Here is a 23,333-nt window from a genome sequence, read left to right on the forward strand (position 1 = left end):
TCCCCTCCCACCGTCATAGGCTGTGCCCTGCCGGGATGGGCTGGAACAGGGGTCTGGATGTGCAGTCCCTGGTTCAGTCCCAGGGCATGTGAAGGCCACATATTCCCAAGCCCCAAGATCTGTCACATGAGGGCACTGGGCTCTTAGCTGGATGCAGTCCATTGACCATGGGAGCTCAGAGCTGGATGTGGCCTTAAAGATCATCACTGTTCAGATGGGGAAACTGAGGCTTAGAGAAGGGAAGTGGCCTACTCAAGACCACACAGCAAACCGGGCATCTTGGCATATGCCTGTAATCCCAGCACTCTGGGAGGCTGAGGCAGAAAGATTGCAAGTTCAAGCCCAGCCTGGGCAATATAGCAAGACTCTGTCTCAAAATAAACACTAACATGGGGGGCTGGCAATGTAGCTCAGTGCAAATACCCTGAATTCAACCCCCTGTATTACTATTAAAAAATCACACAACAGCTGGGCATGGTGGCTCGCGCCTATAATCCTAGCACTCGGGAGGCTGAAGCAGGAGGATCGTTGCAAGTTCAAGGCCATCCTGAACTGCATACATATCAAGACCGTGTCTCAAAAGAAAAAAAATCACACAGCAAGTTGACAGCAAAACCAGATGCACGGATCGTGGCCCTTCAACCCCCCATGAGGAGGCTAACTGCTGTCTGGAACCTGCCCCGCCCCATTCACAGGACCCTGACTTTTCCGTAGTAAGTCATCGCTTCCCGACTCTTGCTCCATGTGGTTGAAGGAGGACAGACCCCTCCTCCCGGTCCTAGGATGCACACCCGACCCCATCCCAGGCAGTCTGAGCAGCCTTTGGCCCACCCTCCGCTGGCTCGGGAATCTGAAGGAGGCATATGAGATGAGCCAGGTGAGAAACAGAAACCCCAAGACTTTCACAGAGGCCGGGCCCACTGGAGGATACGGTCTTCCCGCCAGTCGTGCCGAGCTGGGAGAAGAAGGCCCAGGGCCTCGGGCAGCCACCACACAGGCCTGCCTGAGAACAAAGCCAGCTTAGGGGAGAGCATAGCCGGAGAAAGAGACACAGCCACTTCCTCTTTCCACTCCCTGGACCCAGCTGTACCTGAAGGCTGCCCTTTCCTGGAGATTTTAATTATGTAAATCAGTAAATGTCCCTTTGTATTAAAATTGCTTGTGTTTTGTCACTCAGAGCTCAAAAGGCCTTGACTAATGCAAAGACTTGGGGTCCTCAGGTGTGGGACAGGGCTCTGCCGCCAACCGCAACACATTTCTCATCTTTTCCCTTTTTTTAATTATTAGCTGGGTGTAGACACTTCTCTACCCCCACCCCAGCAGATCCCCTGGCTCCTGTCCCAAGCTCCAGCAACACACCCCAGGGGACACCCGAGGTAAACGTCCATTTTCATGGTGCCCAACAGCTGGCTGCAACCAAGCTGTTCCCATCACAATGTCCTCCTTCCCGTTTGGTTACAAGCACCAGCTTCAGAGTCCGCTTCAAATGCCCACGCCAACATTCCCAGAGAGGTGAGGCACATCACTTGCCTTTTCTGAGCCTCAGTTTCCCTATCTGTAACTGGGGGGAAAGATGACCTACCTTCTAAGGTCCTTGAGGGGATTAAAGCAGAGGGGCAGTGGGGCTGGGAGTAGAGCTCCGTGGTGGAGCACTTGCTCAGCGTGTGCCAGATCCTGTGTTTAATCCCTAGCACTGCAAAGAGTAAAATAAATAAAAAGTAAAACAGAGACTCTTTAGGGGCCGCAAAAATGGTAGCTACAAGAGACTCCAGACAATATCTGCTACAGAGCCTGGGAAATGGTCTGGGACTTAGAGTCCACTTTGTAAACCAGACATACACACCACACACAGGTACATGTACCACACAAGTGCAGGGCTGGAGCAGGGGATGCCGGGCTAGCGGACACGTCCTGGAGGTGAGGCCAGCAGCCCCGTGCTGGCCCCCCGGCTACTCTGTCCCGCCTTGGCCCGCTCCTCCCCCTGACCAACACACACAGGTGCTGATGACATTCGGACCACACCCAGAGCCCTGATTAGGGAAGGAGGGCTGAGTAGCTGCAACATTTGAGCCATTCCTGCCCCAGCTCCAAGGAGAGATGGATGTCCCCTCACCCAGGGATTGAGCCTCAGTTTCCCCCAAGTCCTGGCTTCCTTACAGTGGTGCTCCTGCACTGGGGGTGCCCTGCGAGGTGGCTCCACAGGGGCCCAGGTGGGGACACTAAATACTGAGCCGGTACAGACCATGTCACACAGTGGAGGCCACCATTCTGCTGAGTGAAAAGAGCCCGTTGCAGACCATGTACTGGGTGACTCTGTTTATATGAAATGGCCCAAACAGGCAAATCCATAAAAACAGAAAAAGAGTAGTCATTGCCTAGGGCTGGAGGGGCCAGAGGAATGAGGAGTGCCTGCTAATGGGAACAAGGTTTCCTTGAAGGGGCACACAGATGTTCTCAAATTAGACTCTGGCAAAGACTGTGTGATTCATAGGGTATGCTAAGAAGGACTGACCGGTGTACTTTCAAAGGGTGAACAGTGTGGTATATGAATGTGTCGCAATAACACTGTTAAAAAAACATCATTGACCCTCGTGTGGTGGTGCACACCTGCATTTCCAGCATTCTAGAAAGCTGCGGCAGGAAGATCATAAGCTTGAGCCCATCCTGAGCAACTTTGAGACTTAGCAAAACTGTCTCAAAATAAAAAGGGCTGGGGGTGTAGCTCAGTGTAGAGGTCCAGGGTTTAACCCTCAAAACCACTATACATATACAGACTGCAGGAGGAGAAAATTAACTGGTTTTGACTCCCTTGGAATTTTTTCTAAGTTGTCAAGGAGCAAGTCTCCACTGGACATGAGGAAAACATCATTACCATCTCTCTAGCATGAATTCCATCTTTGAATAAAGGACAGAGCCTTCACTCTCAGCATCTTAGGGGCCAGATTCATTTCCACTGTATTTCTTTTTCTTTCTTTCTTTCTTTTTTTTTTTGGTACCGGGGATCCAACTCAGGACCTTGCACTTGTAAGGCAGGTGCGGCACCACTGAACTAAATCCTTGGCCCTATTTTTCTGATGTTTTTCTAATTATGGCAACTGATTGATCATCTATTCAACAAATATTCAACAAATATTTATTGAACATTATTGTGTGCCAAGCACTGATTTAGGCCCAAGCATGCACAAATCAAAATCTCTGCCCTCGTAGAGCTGACATACTGGTGCAGGGAACCTAAGCCATCACTGTGACTTGTGGGTTCAAATCCCTGCTCTGCCATTCACAAGCTGTGTGACCTCAAGGAAGAGCCTTAACCTCTCTGAGCCTCAATTTCCTCACAACTGCACCTAATTCAGGGTCCACTGAGTCAATATGTGTAAAGGGGCAACAGAGTGCTTGCTGCAGCATCGGTGCTTAATAACATGAGCTATTATTACTTACTGTCACAATTGTAACCAATACTTCCTCTTTAAACACGCATTTAAGTATAAATTTTCTCTTAAAATAAATTTATCGTAGTAAAAAAAAAGGGAAGGGAAGGATGGAAAGAATTTTAAAAATTAAGTTACATGGGCCCAGAGATTTAGCTCAGTGGTTTCGCCGCCTGCTGCGCAAGCGCAAGAACCCGAGTTCAATCCCCAGTACCAAAAAATTAAGCTACAGTAAGGACAAAGAGCGAACAGGTCAGGAGGCGGAGTTTGGGGAGCGCAGGACAGGAGGCATAGACTTCTCTCTACCGGATCGCTGTGCAGGATCCCAGCCCTGGGCTCTCCCACCACCCGTCTAGGAGGCTCTGGGGAGAGGCTCTGGACAGTCAGGAGGACAAAGGTGCCAGAGGAAGACCAGGCTGTGCACGCAGGCCAAGCACAGTCCTGGAACTGGCCAGCCTCTCCCAGGTCCTTTGGCACTGAGGCTGGCCGGCCGCTCACCACAGTAACCACTGGTTCCTGCCAGAGATGGGGACCGGGCTGGCTCGGGGGCACTGGGCATCCCTGAGCTCCATCGAGCTCCTCCCTCCAGGGCTGGGACTACACCCTATCAGGAAGAGCATCATCCAGACTGGATCCATTATTCGATACTCATTATTATGATCTACGTTAGATGTTCATTTTATTACTGATTATTATTATGATACTGATTGTGATTTTCTTCTGGTTTTAAAAGAAATCAAAACATCTCTGGGTGGCCTTGAAGTGTGGGGACTGGGAATGATGGAGAAATCAGCCCCAGGTGGCCACAGAGCCACCGCAAGTTCAAGGCCAGCCTGGGCTACATAGTGAATTCAAGGCCAGCCTGAACTACACAGTGAGACCCTGTCTCAAAAAAAAAAAAAAAATCAAAATAAGGCTAAGGGAGTAGCTTGGAGGTAGAGTGTGTGCTTAGTATGCACAAGGTCCTGGGTGCAATCCTCAGCACCAAATAGTAATAATGATAAATATGCACAATAATAACAATAATAATAAACACAGCATGAGTGCCCAGTATGCACCAAATACTCTTGCAAGCTTCTAAGCACAGAGCCTGGCACACCGTAGGTGCTTCTCACATGACAGCATTCGAGGAAACATTTCTTATTGCCATTGTTGTTTTGTACACCGGAGTTGGTGGCCCTCGTCTCCACAGGGCCTGCCAGGCCAGAGGAAGAAGGTAAAGAACCTACCTGGGCCCGAGCACAGATTAGGTGAAAGATTTGTGTCAGGTTCTCCTGTTTGTCTCGAACTCGGAGACATGCCTCAGGCTCGGTAAACCCTCCCCAAATCCCCCCCTGGGGCTGTGCCTTCCACCCGCCAGCTCCACCAGCTGCCCACAGAAGGAATGTGGCCATCAGCTCATCACTCCTCTCTGATCTGCCTGCGTTGCCTGGTCCTTCCTGGTGAGCTCATGCCCCAGTCCGACCCACTGCCACCTGTTCCTTGAGCCTGGCCTAGGCAGAGAGCATACAGAGAGGCCCCTCCCTGCCACAGCCCCCGCCCCCCTTTCTGCTCCTTCCCATCTCCGGTGGAGACAAAGGTTCCAGTGCCCAAGGCACCCAGTTCTGGATCCTGGGGTATACGCATCCAGAAAGAGAGACTTGGGATTAATCAGAGGTTTAGAGCTAAAAAGGCTTGTCCAAAGATGTATGGATAAACAAAGGCTCTAAGAAGTGGGCATCTGTCCCAAAGAATGAATCTCTAATAGTGGAATCTCAGGTCTAGGGCAGGTAAGTGGGAGAGAGGTTGGAGGGAGACCAGCCATGAAGACCTCTTGCAGTATAATATTCTCCGATATTTACTTACTGGCATCCACTGTGTGCCAGGTTCCTCCCAACCATTATGTCTGATTTTCAGAAAAGAGGTATCAGTATACCTACTGGACAGAAGAGATGTGACAATAGCAGTTCCTGCTACTGAGCACCCACAGGAGTCAGGTGCTATGCAAAGGGCTCCAGACCCTTCCCACCACCCTGAGTAGTGGGGACTGTCAGGGCTGGGTGTCGACTTGCCCAGAGTCATGCAGCTAGTCAGGGCCAGAGGTAGAATCTGAACCCAGGCCTGTACAGTCCGGACGCCTCTCACCTGGACACATCTGCCCCTCATACCCCACCTTTACACAGGGTTCACAGTGAGCACAAATGGTAGCGGGCTCCCTAATAGACCCCAGAGAGACACCTTCGGGCTGTATGCAAATTCCTGCCAGAAACACACTTGGAATGGGAGACAGTCTCAGTGGAACTGTGGAGCTTGGCTCAGGGTCTGGGGGCTTAGATTCAAATCCTATTTCTGCCACCTGCCAGGTATGTGACCCTGGGCACCTCTCTGCATCTCAGTCACCTCAGCTGGAAAGCAGGCATCCAAGTACTCAAAGTTCTCACCACTTTTCCACAGCTGCTATGCATCAAGTACCCTCTCCCTCCTGCTCCCACGGTGAGGGCCTCTCTGTTCCTCAAATACAGCAGGCCTCCACCTCAGGCCTTTGCACGTGCTGTTCGGTTCCCGTGCCTGGAATGCCCTTTCCTTAGCCACATGACTCCCTCCCTCCTTTCCCTTGGGTCTCTGTTCAAATGTCACTTCCTCTGGGTCACTCTCCTGATCTGACTTTAAAAACTAACAACCCCCAAGACTTTCCCCCTCACTCTGCCTTCTTTCCTAAACACTTCTCTTCCATGTAATAGGTGATAGATTGATTTGCCTAAGGCCTGTCTCCTCCCAGCAGAGTGTGGCCTCAAAAGAGAAATGGTCACAGCTGCTTTATTCACTGTCCTCTCCCCAGTGGCCTGAACACTGCCTGGCACATGCTCATGAGGAAGTGCTCAGCAAACACTTACTGGATGGTTGGTTGGATGCATGGATGGACGGATGGATGGATGCATGGATGCATGGATGCATGGATGATGAATCTAAAGAGCTCAGGACAATTCCTGGCTCAAAGGAAGCACTCAATAAATGTCAGCTTTTATCATTAATATGCGAAGTACTTTCCATGACACCCCGCCCTGTGGGAGGCGTCGAGAGGGGCTGACGTAAGCCAAATCTGGGTCAACTCCTGCTGTATGGCCTTGATTAAGACACACTGTCTCTCTGAGTTTGTTTCCCCATCTATAAACTGAGGTTAACCAAATTTGGCTTTTAAGAGATTCCTGAGATCAAGCAGTAATGCCAGCTCCCTTTTCTGGAGTGTTTTCTGAAGGCCAGGCCCTCTGCTCAGTCCTCAACCTGCACAATCTCACCTCCCCCCATGATCTGTATTTTCATATCAGGACTTGGGTTCAGAGGTGTTCTGAGAGGTACCCAAGTTCACATGGCTGGAATTGACTCCTAACTGGCTGATCTCTTCAGACCCAGGCACCAGGACCCTGCTGGACCCACCCTGGTCAGGGAACAGCCTCCTCCTCCTCCCAAATGCTCTGTCCAGCAGCAGGGAAGCCCCATGCCCTACAGTCACACTGCCTTGGCCAGAGTTGAATACTCACCCTTTGACCCCACCACCATCCCCAGAACAGTGCCGGCTCTGGGGCTCCTGGGCAGGCCACTCACACCACACACAGGCCATGTGGCCCTGGCTCAGATATCTTGTCCACTGAGCATGGGAAGCTCTCACCTGCCCACAGCCCCCAGGTATGGACCCCAGCCAGAAGTGGACACAGTACCTGCAGCCACACAGGGAGACAGCCGTGAGCTTTTGTGGAGCACCTACTGTGCACGCAGCCCCACGCCGGCCCAGACTGATACAATCCCCCGTTACAGAAGTTGGGCAACTCAATTCACAGGTGTTACCGTGCACCAGGCAGGCCCTGTTCCAAGCACTTTATCCCAAAGACTAGACATCCGGTCTCCCATTTGTCTCTGCCTTTACTACATCAGCTCCATAAAGGCAGACACTTTTGCTTCTCTACTCTTATGGGATTCCTGAAATACCTCACTCAATCAAACCTGTTGAATAAATAATTTGGTCCAGCGGAACAAGGAACCCTTGCAAGACAGGGTCGCCCCCAATGTACAGTAGAAAATGGAGGAACTGAGGGCGCTTGCCCAAAGTCACGCAACTTGTGAGGGCGCTGCCCACGGGATCCCCAAACCAACACCGGCCACTCGATCCTCTTAAAAGCACTCCTGTACATCCTACAAAAGATCCTATTTTATAGAAAAGATTTACCGTGCCAAATATTTAAAAGGCACGTTCCCCACTCGTGTCTGAACTAAGACCCAATCTGCCAAAATTTTATTTGCTCCCAACTTTCCAAGTACAGAGGCGGTGAACAGCACCCCCGGCTGGAGGTGACGCTTGCCACGAAGGCGGGTGACTGTGTGGGACTGTCGCCCCCTGGTGGCTGCAGCCTCTGGCAGCCTCTGTCGGTCTCCAGACAGCCCAGACGTCCTGGGTCGCCTAAGCTACCCCCCATAACTGCTCAGGAGCCTGTCCCCTCCCAGAAGCTGTGACGCCTGAATCTGTCTTTGCAGCACACTCTCTCTCCCTGCTGCGGTGGCTTATCAGAGGAACGCTGGCCCTAATCCTAGGTCCTGGGACCTAAGGAGGTCTTGGCCCAGCAGTCACTCAGGTGCCTGGTCGTGGCTCCCACACCACCCAAAGGTAGGAGATTACAATTGACCAATCAGAGCTCCCCGTCTTCCTGGCCATGTTGATTGGTTCAAGAATGGACCCGGGGATCCAAGCAGGACCAATCAGAGCCTGCCCTGGAAATAACACGCTGAGACTGTGGGCTGGTCATCTCCGCATTGTCCCCAAGAGGACCATCTTGGTCAATTCAGGGAGAGAGCCTGCTTGAGAATGAAGCCAACCCGAAGAGACAGTGAGAGAGAAAGAATACGGGAATAAGAGCAGTTCCAACAACGTTATAGGCACCGAGCGTATACTTTATTTCAAAACGTTCTTCCCGTGGTATGAACCAATAATTCTCCTTGTTAGACCCAGCGAGAGAGAACCAACCAGAGACCGATATTAAATCCTCACAGAAGTTTATTACCGGCCAGGACCCGAGCTGAGCATCGGACTCAAGCCCCGACTGGGGGAAGACAAACATGTTTTATACACCTTTGAGGCCAACGGTTTTGAGGCTCCCCTATGGGATAGAACGAGTAAAGCAAGCAAAAAGTACAGAAGCAGAAAGTCCTGCTGTTAGAACATTTGTAAAACAATAGTTGATTAATTGTTATTTCTAAAGGGACCTTTTAAGGGGAGGAGGTTTCTAAGCTTCCTCCTTCTGAGTTCATCTAAAGGACAGGCGGGTGGGTCAAGCAGCAATATGGAGTTTGTCTTGCTAACTAGGGTCCTTCACTCCTTGGGCCATCTCAGCTGAGATTCTGTATCTGGTCATCAAAAGAATCCGGCCGTGGTTCTGAGGGCATCGCCACTGCTGGTGGCCTTTTAGACCTGGATCTTCCCCACTGCTATTGTTGGGAGCACTGTGGGCCCAGTGTCATGCTGATCTCATCGCCGTTGTCCCATAACAGGCTGGTCTGTGTCCAGCCCTGCAGCCCACCCTACATGGGGTCACAGGGCCACCACCACTCTGCTCCAAATGACCTTCGCTGATCTCCCTGACTGCCCCCTTGCCTCTCTACAATCCATTCTCCAAACAGCATCCTTGAAAGCCCAAGTTAAATCATGTCCCTCCTCTGCTCAAAACTCCGCCGTGGCTCCCATTGCATGAGAGAAAATGCCCAACTCTGTACCACAGCCCAAACACTTCCCTTATCTTGCTGATCTCATTTCTCCCACTGGCCCAGCATTCCAGTCCTAGTCTTCCTGTGGTCCTTGAACACACCAGGCCTGCCCTGCCTCAGGACCTTTGCACTTACTGATCTCTCTTTTAGACATGCTCTTCTTCTAGATATTAATTCAAATATCACCTTCTTGGTAAAGATATCCGTGGCCTCCCTATCCCTTCCCTGCTTTATTTTTCTCTGCAGTACTTAGCAGTATCTAAGGTGCTTACAGAGTTCCTGACAGCATCAGACATGCTATTTATTCATTTATTGTCTCTCTCCTCCTACTGGAATGTCCACTCATTGAGGAAAAGTATTTCTGTCTTTCTTTATTCCTTTCCGTAGCCTCAAGCCTAACACAGTGCCTGTCACATAGTAGGCACTCAATAAATGTTGAATGAATATGTAAGGGAATGAAGTGGAATAGAGCAATTGATGAGAACTTTGCATACTAGTTAAACCACTATGAAAACTTTATGGAGATTCCTCAGAAAACTAAAAATAGAGATTCCATTTGACCCAGATATACCTCTTTTGGGTATCTTTCCAAAAGAGTTAAAGTCACCAAATCACAGTAATCCATGATACCCATGTTTACAGCAGCACAATTCACAATAGCTAAATCTTGAAAGAAGCCTACATGCCCATCAACAGATGAATGGATAAAGAAAATGTGGTGTTATACACAATGAAGCACTACTCAGCCATAAAGAAGGATTCGTTTGGGCCATTTGTAGAAAAATGGATGCACTTTGTGACCAAATGCTAAGTGAAATAAATCAGACCAGAAGGTTAAATATCATATGGTTTCTCCTCTATGAGAAACCTAAAGCATAAATAATTTAGGAGCAAACCAAAAGATGAGATGTAGGAAACAGGGAGATAGGCTCTGTGGGTATGGGAAAGGGATCCGGACATGGGAGGGAGGGAAGGGGAAAAGGGAACTAAGAAGGCTAAGAATGAATATATTCTGTATCTCACTATGTAGCTCAGGCTGGCCTTGAGCTCACAGCAGTCCTCCTGCTTCAGCCTCCATAGTGCTAGGATAACAGGCAGGTGCTACCACGTGCAGCCTGCCTCCCTGCTTCTGCCACAGGAACCAGACCAAAGCTTTGCTATAACCCAGCCAATCCTCACCCTCCCCTCCTGCTTCCCTTCCAACACATGGTGCTTCTTTTGGTGCAGCCTCAAGCAGTAAGGAAAGCCCCAGTGCAGCCCAAGCTCTCACTCCAGACCCCTCTCACAGCTGAGAGATCTGGACAGACCTCATGCTCTCTGAGCCCCTTCTCTTCACAAGCGGAGTAGGGACAGTGTTAGTCCCTGCATCACGGAGTCACTTTTCAGAGTTAAATCAGGACAGCTACACTGAGCCCCTGGAATGTAGATAAGCACCCAACAGACTGCAGCCCCCTTCCTTTCTTTGCTCCTGGTTGCAGTCACTGAGCCCCTGACCTTTACAACTTAGTGCCTGAGCCTGCAAAACGACCCCACCTGCACCAATCAGTGCCTGTCTTTCCCTCCTGACTCAGGGCAACAACTGCATCCCAGCAGCTTACGAAGGGAAGAAACACCAAGTATGATCTGGTTCCAGACCTGCTACCAGCATCAGCCCAGAGCTTGACCCTTGCCCACCTGCCCCTTCGAGGTCAGCCTGCCCATTCCCTTCCCACAGGAGCGGAAACTTGGCCGGGATCACTTGGCTGGGAAGTAGCCGAGCCAGCTCCCGCTGCAGCAATGTCTTCTTGTCTCCACTATTCATCCCCACAGTCCCCGGGCGCCCATCCCAGACGGGCCTATGAGGAAGTGCGGAGCTGTGTGCTGCAGATATGGTGGCACCCAGTGGGTACTCCCTGGTGGGAGAAAGGACAAGTGTAGGATATAGACTGAGCCCTGCTTGCTAAGACCTCCCATGCTGCAGGCCAGGAAACAAGGCACTGGAACACAAGGTAATGAGCAACACCGTGAGGATAGTGGCAGGAAAGCTGTGGGAGCCCAGTGGCTCCACCCTCGTCCTGGGGGACTGGACTCTACCCTATGCCTGCCTGGCCCTATCTGGACAAGGGATCCAAGCTGGGTGATCTCAGCTGGGACCGAGGGTCCTGGTTCTGCTGTTCATTAGCCATGTGTCTTGGACAAGTTTTGTAGCCTCCCTGACCCTGTTTCCCTGTCTGTAAAATGAGAGTAATGACATCGACCTCTCAGAGTCGAGTCATGGCACATGGACTTGCCTGGAGCATGGCAGGGGCTGGCAGTCAGGACAATCTTCCTGTGACCGACGGACGTCTATGCAGGAAATGATGATGCAGACAAGGCGAGGGGGTGAGGCAGAGAGGAAGCTCTCAGGCCGAGAGAGTGACAGCGCCCTGGGCATCTCCCCATTGCCACACCTCTCCAGCCACCATCGTCTCTTGCCTGTACTGTGGCAGTCATCTCTCTCTGGTACCCTGCTGCCCACTGACCCCTTTCAGTCCGCCACTCCCACAGTAGTCAGAATGGTCTTAGAGAGCTTGCAGGAGCCAAGAGCCAGAGCACCTGGAGCTCAGCTGTCCCAGGAGGAACTGGGCTCCACTTGAGGGCAGGGGGCAGCTCCAAAGGGTTTAAAGCAGGAGTGCAATGCCACAGTGAGATCTGTGTTCGGAGTGATCGCTATAGCATGGGGAGAGTTCGGCAGGGGACAGTTCAGCCCTATTGCTTGCTCTTCTGACCCCTTAGGAAGATTGCTTTCGCTCTTCATTCTGTAAAATGGCCATTACCATTTCTTGTATTGGTACAAAACCACTTTGTCGGAGGGGGCAATGTAGGGAGCATCTGTCATTTTTCCTGCCTTTCATCCATTCTCCCCAACTTTCCTTTGGAAAGCACCCCTCCCCTGCTCTTCTTTGGGTGGGGCTGGGCCACCCCCTCCAGCTTCACAGGGAGCAAGTGCCCAGGCTTGGCCAATCAGAGTAGCCACTTCCCCAGACATTTTGATTGGTCAGCAGAGGGCACATGACCCTGATCAAACACATGAGGCTTTGTTGTAGGGAACTGATGGAAGCTAGGAGGAAAAGGCTTCTTCTTCCAGCAACTGGGCTGGTTGGAGGGAATCTTGGAGCTGTCCAAGACCATCACAGGGGAGAATCTGTCTGTGGAGAATGAGGCCAAGCCAGAGGAAAGAAGAGAGATGGAGAGAAGTTCTAGGTAATATTCCCTGGGCCCCTGGATCCAGCCATGACTGAATGAAGATCTTGGAATTTTAGTTACACAAGCCACACATTTTTACTCAGGTCAGTTTAAGTTGGTTTTCTTTTTTCTTTTTCTTGTACCGGGAATTGAACTCAGGACCTTGCACTTGCCAGGCAGGTGTGGCACTGCTGAGCTAAATCCCTAGCCCAAGTTAGTTTTCTTATCACCTGCATTCAAGCAGTCTTGATTGATTTACACAGGGAGAGGAGTCGAAAGTAGACACAGATTCCCAAAGAAAGTCAGAGCTTCTTACCTCATTCTCCTCATGGTGAAGAGGGGGACTAGGGAAGGAAAGCTAAGTCTCCTCTCCCAGACCGCACCCAGGAGCTCCTAGGGGCCCTGCAGCCCAGCCGCACTATTCCCCTGCACCTGCTGCGACTCACTCTAGGAGAGCTGGTGCTCCACACCCTGGTGGCTCCCATACTCCACTAAGCCAGCCCTGCTCTTCCAGTGGAGGACAGGGGGCACCTCCGTTCCTCAGCTGCTGCAGGACGTCCCTCTGGCAAACACGGTAGGAGACCTGGCAGGGCTTGATGCAGCGACTCAAGCCACTCCATCCTGCCACAGTGCAGGAGATCACTGGAAGAGAAGGTGACATTTCCAAGGACAACTTCTGTGGGTTTGGCAGGCCAGCAGCCTCATCCTCGCCACCATGCTGAGCACGAGGACCCTCAAAGACCTGAGCCTACCTCTTCCCTGAGAGTTGCCCTCCGACTGTTGGTAGATCCACCCAAACTGAGAATTAAATGCCATATTTTCTCTATCTATGATTCTGTTGATGATAGTTTAGGTTGCTTCTCTTGTTCCTCTCTTCACTAAACATTCCCAAAGGAGTTAGGGCAGTGGATTTCACCTTTCTATGCCTCAGTTTCTTCCTCCGTCAGTGGGACTACCAACAGTATCCCAAGGCTGATAGAGCACTTGCCTAGCATATGCAAGGCCCTGGATTCAGTGTCCAGAACAAGAATAAGAGGAGTGGGTGAGGAGGAGGAGCCGGACAGTATCCTCCTGATTGCATGGCCTTAAGCTTTCAATTAGATGTGACATATAAACTGAAAGGGTCTCTGAAGAAGGGGAGCACACACAGACGTTCAAGCAAGCTTTATTGGGGCGGCAGTCTGCAGCCTGCCGGGCTGACTCACAGAATGGAGACCAGCAACTGCATGGGCTGAGCCGGAAGCTTATATAGGGATCTTGCAGGTGGGAGAGCACTGGTCCATTGGTGGGGGTGGGGGATTGGGGCTGGGGTATGTAGCAACAGGTTTCGGTCAGGGGGGATGGAGTCACCGCTTTCGGGAAGCCCCTGTCTGACTGGAACATCTGACCATGAAACCGGTGGGGCAGAAAGACCTTAACTAGGCAGAGAGTCACCAACAAAGGGAGGTCATCCCTTGGTTATGCGGAAGTTCCCTGTTCCCTGTGGCCTCCCGAGTGCTGGGATCACACGCATGTGCCACCATGCCCGGAGACACCTCTTAACACTCTTCTGTAAAATACAAAAAATAGAATCTACCAGGATGAGTTGCTTCGAGGTTTAAGATTATAATCTAGATAAGACATGCGTGCATATTTCCCCTGGGAGCAAAGTTTCAGTATTTATTCATTCAATGTCTGTGGCTATTTTATAGAACACCAGCAAATCACAGAATGTACTGCACGCTACGTTTACATATGCAAGTGCACACAATTGCATAGGAATCCCAAAGGCCCATTCAGCAAAGTAACAACCCCTGGGGAGAGTGACAAGGCAGGGGACTGTGGGAGGGAAGCAGACAGTCCGGTGACGCCACAGTTTGTTTCTGAGCATCTCATGAGGGTTTGCTGTATCATTCTCTCTACACTGGCACATTCGGAAATGTTTCATCAGAAAAGAGGGAAGGGTCTGGGAAGCCCGGTTCTTGAGATGTTCCGTGTGCCTTCCACAGTAGGGACTTTCGGATGATGTGGCCCCTGGGATCTTTCCCTCAGGACTGAGGGACCAAGACAGGGAAAGGCCATCTGGCCGAACTACAGAATCTGGGCTCCCCAGAGAGACAGTTTGTACAGGTGCCCCCTTGAGTCTTGACAGAGGGGTACACACCCACAGACATCATGGTCAGAATTCCTTCACTCAGACCACAAATATTTACCAAGCATCTGCTGCACGCTGGGCACCATCCTGGGTGCTGGAGACACGTCAGGAACAGGAAAGAGGAGGTCTGCCCCCGGGGATCGTGCTGGCCAGCTGTAGACATAGACTGGTTCAGCAATATGGGAACGGGGGCTGCATCTCAAACTGGGGGCTACTGTGTTACAGAACAGCCCTGCTTCTGGCATCTCGGGGAGTCATTTCTTCTTCGCATAAAGCTCAAAGGTTTAACATGTTTTTTCTCAGAGCAGATCGTCCTTCAACCTGACCATCTTGGCAGAACTGAAACATCCAGAGGAAGGAAGGGAAAACTAGACAGGAAAGGGAGGAGAGAGGGAACAAGGGCAGGAAGCAGGCAGGCAGGGCAGAAACAACCTCTCACACCCAAGGGTCATCGAGTGCTTTCATCACTGCCTCGCAAGGCCACCTATTATGTCTTTGGTGCTGGACCAAGAGGCTCACACACATCATTCTGTTCAGTCCAGGAGCTGGGCTGCTACTTGCTTCTGCCCAAATCAAAGGCAGGCGGAGGTGTGGCCATCGTGCTTCCGGCCCCCAGGGCCTGGCTCATCATTTCCTCCCGAACTTCTGCTCCAACCTGTCATTGTCTTTCCTAAATTCATAGATGAGCCCCTCCTCTAACTGAGGCTTGAGAGGGCCCATACAGATGTCAGGCCCAGGATTGGAGTTAGACAAACCTGGATTCAAACAACTGACTCACAAGGTTGTTGCATAACAAGTGCAGAGCACCAGGCAAGTGTACCCTAAGTGCTGGGTACTACAGGGTCTGTCTGTGTGTATTCATGTGACAACTATTTAGGCCCTACTGTGTGCAGAGTACTGTGAGAGGCACTGTGAACACAGAGGAGCAAAGCAGATGAAGTCCCTGCTCTCAGAGAGCTGACATTTGGTGGAGAAAATAGACAGTAAGCAATTGTGTATACTGATACGATTTCCACTAGTGATCTGTGTTTGAGAAAAAAACACAGCAGGTCAAGAGCTAGCATGGCATGGATAATCACACAGGGGCCAGTCCCCGGCACAGGTACATGGTGCTTCCTTACACGGGTACAGGAAGTGTAGGGTGACACCTGCCTATCTTTCTTTTTCCTTTTTTTTTTTTTTTTTTTGGTACTGGAGATCAAACTAGGGACCTTGAGCTTGCAAGGCAGGCGCTGGAACCACTGAGCTAAATCCCCATCCCGATCTGCCTATTTTTCTGCAAATTGTCGTCTCACTTGCCCAGTGGGCAGGGCCGGGCATCATCCGTGATGTCCTTTGGCCCAGCTGTCTGGCCAGTGCGTGAGTGCGGTCTGCAGCGTCCCTGCCAGGCCAGCCTCCTCCACTGGGACGTCAGCTCCCCACAGGCAGGCTCCCGTCTATCCTGTTCGCCGCTGTGTCCCGTCGCCCAGCACCTTTCCTGTCACACAGGGACTCAGTGATGAGTCAGTGAATTCTCAAGGAGCAAATCTTGCCTTGTAACAAAGGAAATAGGACCGCAGGTTGACATGGCAAAAATCCACCACCAGATGGCAGTGTTTCTCAGAACCAAGCTGGGCCCCCTTTCTCTGAGTAAATGCGGGAAAATGCCAGCTTTCGCTGCAACGGAAAAGAGGGTGAGGGGGCATTAAGAGGAGTGAGGGCAGCTTTCAGGGGGCTCACGGGGCCCTGGAGCCCCAGATGACATCGCGCTGGCAGATTGCATTTCCCCCGCTGCGTGACTGAGGTCCATCTTCCTCCTCGCCTGCGAAAGGACTTTTCTAGAACGCACTTCCAACCCGTCACCCAATGCCCCTTGGTGGTGCCAACCCACAGCGGTGTTCACAGGAGGTCTCTTTTGACAGCGGACTAGAGACTGAGTCCAGGCCTATTGGCTAAAAATCTGGATTTTCCCGAAATTCACCTGCACTGGTTTCTCTCCAACCCTCCTCTGCGCACCCCAAGCTTCCCAGCTCAGAAGTGCGCAGCTGCCCTCCTCTCTGGCTTCCTGGCCTCCCTACCCATCTCCTGGTAAGACCACCCCAGATTCCTTTTTTTTTTTTTGGTACCGGGGATTGAACTCAGCTCCTTGTGCTTGTGCAGCAGGCGGCGAAACCACTGAGCTAAATCCCCGGCCCCTAGGATTCCTTTTGAGAAATCAGCCCTCCCAGTTCTCCGGCCGTCGAACTGGCGTGAGGCTGACCTCACCTTCTCACGCCTGAGGTGGGGTGTGACCCAGACTCAGCAGGTGACACAGCCCTTCTCCCCTGCTCAGTGATGACTGGGGCAGGGATGAGCCCTTGGCCCCAGCTGCCCCTGTGAGAAGCAGCCCTAGGGCTCCAGGGCCTCCTTCCATTATGGGGTGCTCCCTCTGCTACCCCTGGTGACAGCACACCTGAGAAAGAAGCTGACACAAGCAAAGCAGAAAGGTGGAAAGAGGGTCCTGATGACATCCTTGGAAGCCTGCATCCAGCCATATCTGAAGCTGGAATCCTGGGGTTATTTTTGTTACCTGAACCAAAAAAATTCCCTTATTGGCTTAAGTCAGCATGAGTCGTCACAACTGAGTCTTAACAAGTACAATGAACACCCAAGTGAGTGAATGAGAACATCGATCCTTATAGGGTTGAGGTGAGTTTTTTTTCTTTTGGTGTTTTGAGACAGGGTCTCACTATGTAGTGAGGCTGGCCTCAAACTTACTATGTAGTCCAGGCTGGCCTTGAACTCACACCAATCCTCCTGCCTCAGCCTCCCGAGAGTCCTGGGATTACAGACATGTGCCACTGTTCCTGGCTGAGGTGAGACTTCAAGAGTATAAAATACATGAAAGCTTTCAGTAAAGAGCTTGAACAATCACCTGCTGTCCTACCTGGGCTGTACAGTCACTGCGGCCTCTCCATGCCTCTACCCCATTCTCACCAGTCATTTCCAAGCTTCCTCCTGCTCAGACTAAAAGTATTTCTTTCTTTCACAACTACCTTACTCCCAAAAGGGGGCTGTAAACTTGAGGGGCACCAGAACCTCACCCTTGTTTCCAGCTCCTAGCTGAGCTGGGCACAAAGCAGGAGACCAACAACTGTAATCAAACTAAATGTGGCAGGTGTCCAGGGCTCCTTTTGCTTGTGGGCTCAAGGCTCTTCCCTCCTACCACACCTGAATCTCTCCCATACATATTGAGTTCCAGAGCCAGATGCCTGGGGTTCAAATCCCAGATCTGCTAACAGCTCTGCAAGCTGTGCAACCCAGAGCTGGTCACACAAGCTCTCTGTGCCTCAGTTCCTCATCTATAAAATGGGCATAAAGCTAGGCATTGGTGTTGCATGCCTGTAATCCCAGCACTAGGGAGGCTGAGGCAGGAGGATCACCATGAGCTCAAGGACAGCCTGGGCTACATAGTGAGTTCAAGACCAGCCTGAACTACATAGAAAAACCCTGTCTCAAAAAAACAATAAAATGGGCATAACATTGTCTATTCTATAGAGTTATTACAAGACTTAAAGGAGCTGATTTACTTTAAAGCACTTAAAATAGTACCTTTCTGGAACTCAATAAGCATTCAGTAAAGTTACGCTTGTTTTGTTTTTAAGTCGCCCTGAACATCTCCCTCTACCATATTACTTAAATCAGTCTACAAACTGCTACACAAATCATAAAAAAGCAGGTACTTCACCCCCAACTCTTGCCCCCTTGTGGAGAGTGGTGTTAGCCATAGAGGCTCCATGTTAAATCTTACCCTCCATTGTATAGAGCAAGGAGACTCTGTGACAAGGAACCGCGTCCTTGCCAAATTAGATGTTTACCTTCAGAAATTGTCCTGGAACATGATGGACGTTTTGTAAACCTGAGAAACAAGAAAGCCCATGAGGGTGGGGAATTTCCAAAGAATTAGAGAACAAGGAAGCAGGTGTCTTTGGGTAAGGGTCATGATTAATAACCAAACTCACCTGTGAGAAAAAGGGGAGGAGAATAAAAAAGCGGCGGCGGCAGTCTCTCTGGGGGGCTCCCGACTCCATCTCTGCGTCTTTCTTTTTCTTCATCCTCACTCCCCCATTCAGGTGCTGTTCGACAAGTGACGCCTGGCTCCATCACGGGTGGCGCCCGAACAGGGACCTGAATACGGGGGACCATAGTGAAGGACACCACGGATTGTGAGCTCAGATAAGTAAATTAAGGGCGGTGAATGCACTCGGGAGTAACAAGATGGGTACTGGTAACAGCCGAATGCTTTTTGAGCATATGCTTAAAATATGCTTCGCGCTCGTGGAGCAAAGGTAGGGCATGAACAGTTATGTAATTTTTTAGAATTTGTAGAGAAAGTTTGTCTTTGGTTCCCTGAAGAAGGCACAGTAGATTTAGAAGTATGGAATAAGGTGGGAAGGCGACTTCAGGACTATTACGATGGTCATGGACCTACTAAAATCCCTATAGATGCTTTTAGTTTATGGGCTTTAATTAGAGATAGTTTGGATCCTCGGTATGAGGGAGAGAGGGTTGAAGGACCCTCCTCAAGTCCTTCCTCGGAGGAGCCTGACAAGGCTGGTGTTCCCGAGGTTGTCCCTCCGCCTCCTATAGAAAGTGAAACTAAGCCATCTGCTCCGCCAGTGTATGCTGAGGCAGAGCCTGCACTAAGGAAGGGTTTTTTTCCGGATGAGGGACCCCTAAACCCGGGAGATGCTGATGCTTTGGAAGAAGAGGCTGCTAGGTATAACAATGAGGACTGCCCCCCCCCCCCCCCGATCGTAGCCGTGGCCAGGAAAACCGAAAAATCCAGACAGCCAGCGAATGAGGACGTGACCGAAAGGATTACTAGATTGGGAAAGAGATTGGAGTCTCTTTGTCAGCAGTGGCAGACAGGCTTAACGGTGGAAGAGGAAGACCAGAAGACTCAGGGTGAGGGAGGAATAGTTCCTAGTATAATTGCTGGTCTTGATCCCCCGCCCGTTGCAGCTCCAAGATTAATGAAAAAAACGGACCCTCTTATAGCCATAATCAAACATCCCCCAGGACCCAGGCCTTTGTCTGTCAATTCTCGGTCTCTGTCGCCATTACAAGCTACCCTGCAACAGGAGGTTGACAGAGGGGAAGATACCCAGGGCTTTCATTTAGCTTGTCCAGTATTTGAGGAAGCTGACGCTCAAGGGAATATGGTCAGAATCCATCGGCCGATATCTTTTAAGGAACTCAAAGAGTTAAAAATGGCATGTGCGCAATATGGCCCTACCGCACCTTTTACTCAGGCTATGTTAGAATCGTTGAGCACGGAGGCGCTGCCTCCTGGAGATTGGAGACAGCTTGCTAAGGCATGCCTGTCTGGGGGAGATTACCTCCTTTGGAAAACAGAATTTTCCGAGCAATGTCAAAGAACAGCTGAATTAAATCGGGCTAATAGAAATGATATTGATTATGACATCAAGTGGTTTTCACTGATGGGTCTTCCAGTGGTATTGTGGCATGTTATTCAGGGAAAGCCACAGATTGTTCATACAGCCCCCGCCTCTGCTCAGACTGTTGAGCTTCGCGCCATCGCTGCGGTATTTGAACTTTTGGCCCATTATTCTTTTAATTTGTATACAGATAGTCATTATATTGTTAAATCTTTATAGGTGCTTGAAACAGTTGCTTATATTGATGCTGCCAATAATCAAATACAGGAGCTCTTTGCTCAGATACAACGGTGCATACCTGCCCGGACCTGTCCTTGTTAAGTGGGTCACATTAGGGCTCATTCTGGGCTTCCCGGACCCCTGGCAAAGGGAAATGATCTTGCGGATCAGGCTACATGGCTAGTAGCTTTCAGTCAATTGGAATTAGCTCAGCAGTCTCACGCTCTACATCATCAAAATAGCCACAGCTTAAGGAAGCAATTCCATATAACTCGAGAAGCCGCTCGACAAATAGTTAAGCAATGTTCTGCCTGTCCTATACATCATTCTGTCCCTCATTATGGGGTAAATCCCCGCGGTCTTAAACCTAATCAGTTATGGGAAATGGATGTTACCCATATTGCCAAATATGGAAAACAGAAATATATACATGTAAGTATTGATACCTTTTCAGGATTTATTATGGCCACCGCACAAACTGGAGAAGCTACGAAGCATGTGATAGCCCATGGTTTAACATGCTTTGCCACACCTGGGGTCCCTATCGTTCTTAAAACTGATAATGGCACAGGATATACTAGTAAAGCTTTTCAAATCTTTTGTAAACAGATGGGTATCGCCCATAAGACAGGTATTCCTTATAACCCACAAGGCCAAGGGATTGTGGAAAGAGCCCATGGTGCTCTAAAAAATCAATTGCAAAAAATAAAAAAGGAGTTATACCCTTTATCCCCACAGAATTATTTACATCATGCTCTCTTCATCCTGAACTTTTTGATTGTGGATGCTTGTGGATTGACTGCAGCAGAATGGCTGTGGCATCCTAAAACTAAATCATCATATGCTCAAGTGAGGTGGAAAGATCCCCTCACAGGTGTATGGAGTGGCCCTGGCCCGGTATTGATATGGGGACGAGGGCACGTTTGTGTTTTCCCGCAGGACGCTGAAGGTGCCAGGTGGCTGCCTGAAAGATGGGTCCGTTTTGCGGGAAATTCTCCTGCCCCTTAGGATGATCCCGACAACTGTCCTGCTGGTAAATCTAATGATGACGCTTAATGAGAAGGTTTATTGGACTTATGTACCTGATCCACCTGTTGTACATCCAACGAGCTGAAAAAATGGAGAAGTAATGGTATGGGTGAACAATACCAGGCTGTTGGATGAGCCGGCGGCACCTGACAAGAACGAGGTCCGATTGTTCAACTATACGGGATCAGAAACCGGAACCCCCATATGTTTCTTCAAAATCAACAGAACTGATCGTATAAGACTGAGTGCTCGCATCCTGGCAGGAAGGCAGGTAGATCAATGCAAAGGCGGGATCACTGGAGTCCATCTACATCTACCTGTGGGTATAGAGGCCACTGGTGTAGTGCCTCCAACTTTTAATGCTCCAGTGGGACTGTTCCATAGAAGAGATGTGTGGCAGATGCCCCTGTGAGATATAATATTACTGGATTTGATACTTATGTTTTGGACTGGTCTGAAAATTCTTGTCATCCCAAAAGAAATGTCACTGCACATGTCATGCGCTCTTAGGTATTGCTTGTAGGAAATATTAGTGTTCAGAAAGATTATGATTATTATAATGTAATTTACTTCAATTGTCAAATAAGCAATTGTGTCACCCGAACAGAAAATCAGATAAGGGTTTTGCGAATGTGTTCTTAGATTTGGATATTATAGATCTCCAAAATGCAGAACCCCTAAAATTTGATGCAGCCCAGGCTGCACAGGATTTTATCGAACAAATTAGAAAAGTCCTGCCATCTACATCTGCATTTACACGGTAACTCATTTCCATAGTAATTATTGGAGGAGGGATGCCTCTTAGATGCATGCTCCTTCCGGCGCTACTACAGATGTTTATGCATTGTTTAATGAGGATGGCTGGAAGTATTCATGGTCTACAATTACATGCTACACCACCTAAACCCATGGTGTAATTCCCTGCAGAGGCTGGTAGTCAATGACGGGTAAGAGGAATACAGGAAATCACCAACCCAAGACAGAGCAAGAGTACTGTGACGCTCTTGACTCCATGACGGGTAAGGGATTTCTTTATATTCCTCACCTGAGACAGGCACAGCCTATCTGCGTGATCAAGGGACCTTGATCATAATATATAAAACAGGGGGAGATGTGGAGAGCGGTGTTAGCCATAGAGGCTCCATGTTAAATCTTACCCTCCATTGTATAGAGCAAGGAGACTCTGTGATGAGGAACCGCGTCCTTGTCAAATTAGATGTTTACCTTCAGAAATTGTCCTGGAACATGATGGACGTTTTGTAAACCCGAGAAACAAGAAAGCCCATGAGGGTGGGGAATTTCCAAAGAATTAGAGAACAAGGAAGCAGGTGTCTTTGGGTAAGGGTCATGATTAATAACCAAACTCACCTGTGATAAAAAGGGGAGGAGAATAAAAAAGTGGCGGCGGCAGTCTCTCTGGGGGGCTCCCGACTCCATCTCTGCGTCTTTCTTTTCGTCCTCCCCCATTCAGGTGCTGTTCGACAAGTGACGGCGGGCTCCGTCACCCCCTAGTTGGTCCCCACATCCCCTCCTGCCTGCTCCCCTGGGAAATAGAAAATTAACCTTTCCCTGGGGTCTATTCACATGACCTTGGTTTAGCCCAACCCAGACAGGAGGGCAGGTTCCAAAGGAGCAGAACAAAGGGGAAAACAAAGCCTTCAGGGCCCAGCAGTTTCCTCTAGGAGAGCTGGGGCTGCTGATAGCATCGAGTGATTCTGCAGAGCAGATATGGGGAAGGATCCCTGCTGAAGATGGATCCTGGTGATCACTCTGCCAGGTCCCCCTGGGCCCCATCTGGGCTGAGTCAGGGACTCCAGCTCCCTCTTGCTGGCTCACCACCCCAGGAAAGCAGGCAGAAGTCCTCCCAAGACAGTCCTGCCCCAACCCGTCTGGAGGAGGTGTCACTTGCTGTGATTTAGGGGACCGCTATACCCCAAATTACTTCTTCCCTCTCTGCTTCCTTGAAGTGGAAGGAGCTGCCAAACATAACTTGGAATGAATAATGACTGTAGCACATCTGTCCATGAACTGTATGTCAGCTTAAAATAACAATATAGCAGAAATATGTTGTCTTTGTGCTTTGTGTGAGCTATTGCAAAACCCCACCTGCGTCAACTTGTCCCTGTTTGAAAACATGCTGGGTTACCCTTTCCCCTCAGATGGGGCAGC

The 23,333-nt window shown here is 50.1% G+C and overlaps 1 long non-coding RNA gene across 1 annotated transcript; it reads left to right on the forward strand.

The window, feature by feature from the left end:
• The first annotated feature begins 16,045 nt into the window (after positions 1-16,045).
• Positions 16,046-22,577, forward strand: LOC147822191 (uncharacterized). Its single transcript, XR_015446043.1, has 2 exons — positions 16,046-16,563; positions 18,588-22,577. It is a non-coding gene; the product is annotated as an uncharacterized LOC147822191 (long non-coding RNA).
• Positions 22,578-23,333: the final 756 nt, after the last annotated feature.

This window comes from Heterocephalus glaber, unplaced genomic scaffold, assembly GCF_053883595.1.
Source record: "Heterocephalus glaber isolate CG9 unplaced genomic scaffold, H.glaber_assembly_v1.0 deba00001673, whole genome shotgun sequence".
Taxonomy (NCBI): Eukaryota; Metazoa; Chordata; class Mammalia; order Rodentia; family Bathyergidae; genus Heterocephalus; species Heterocephalus glaber.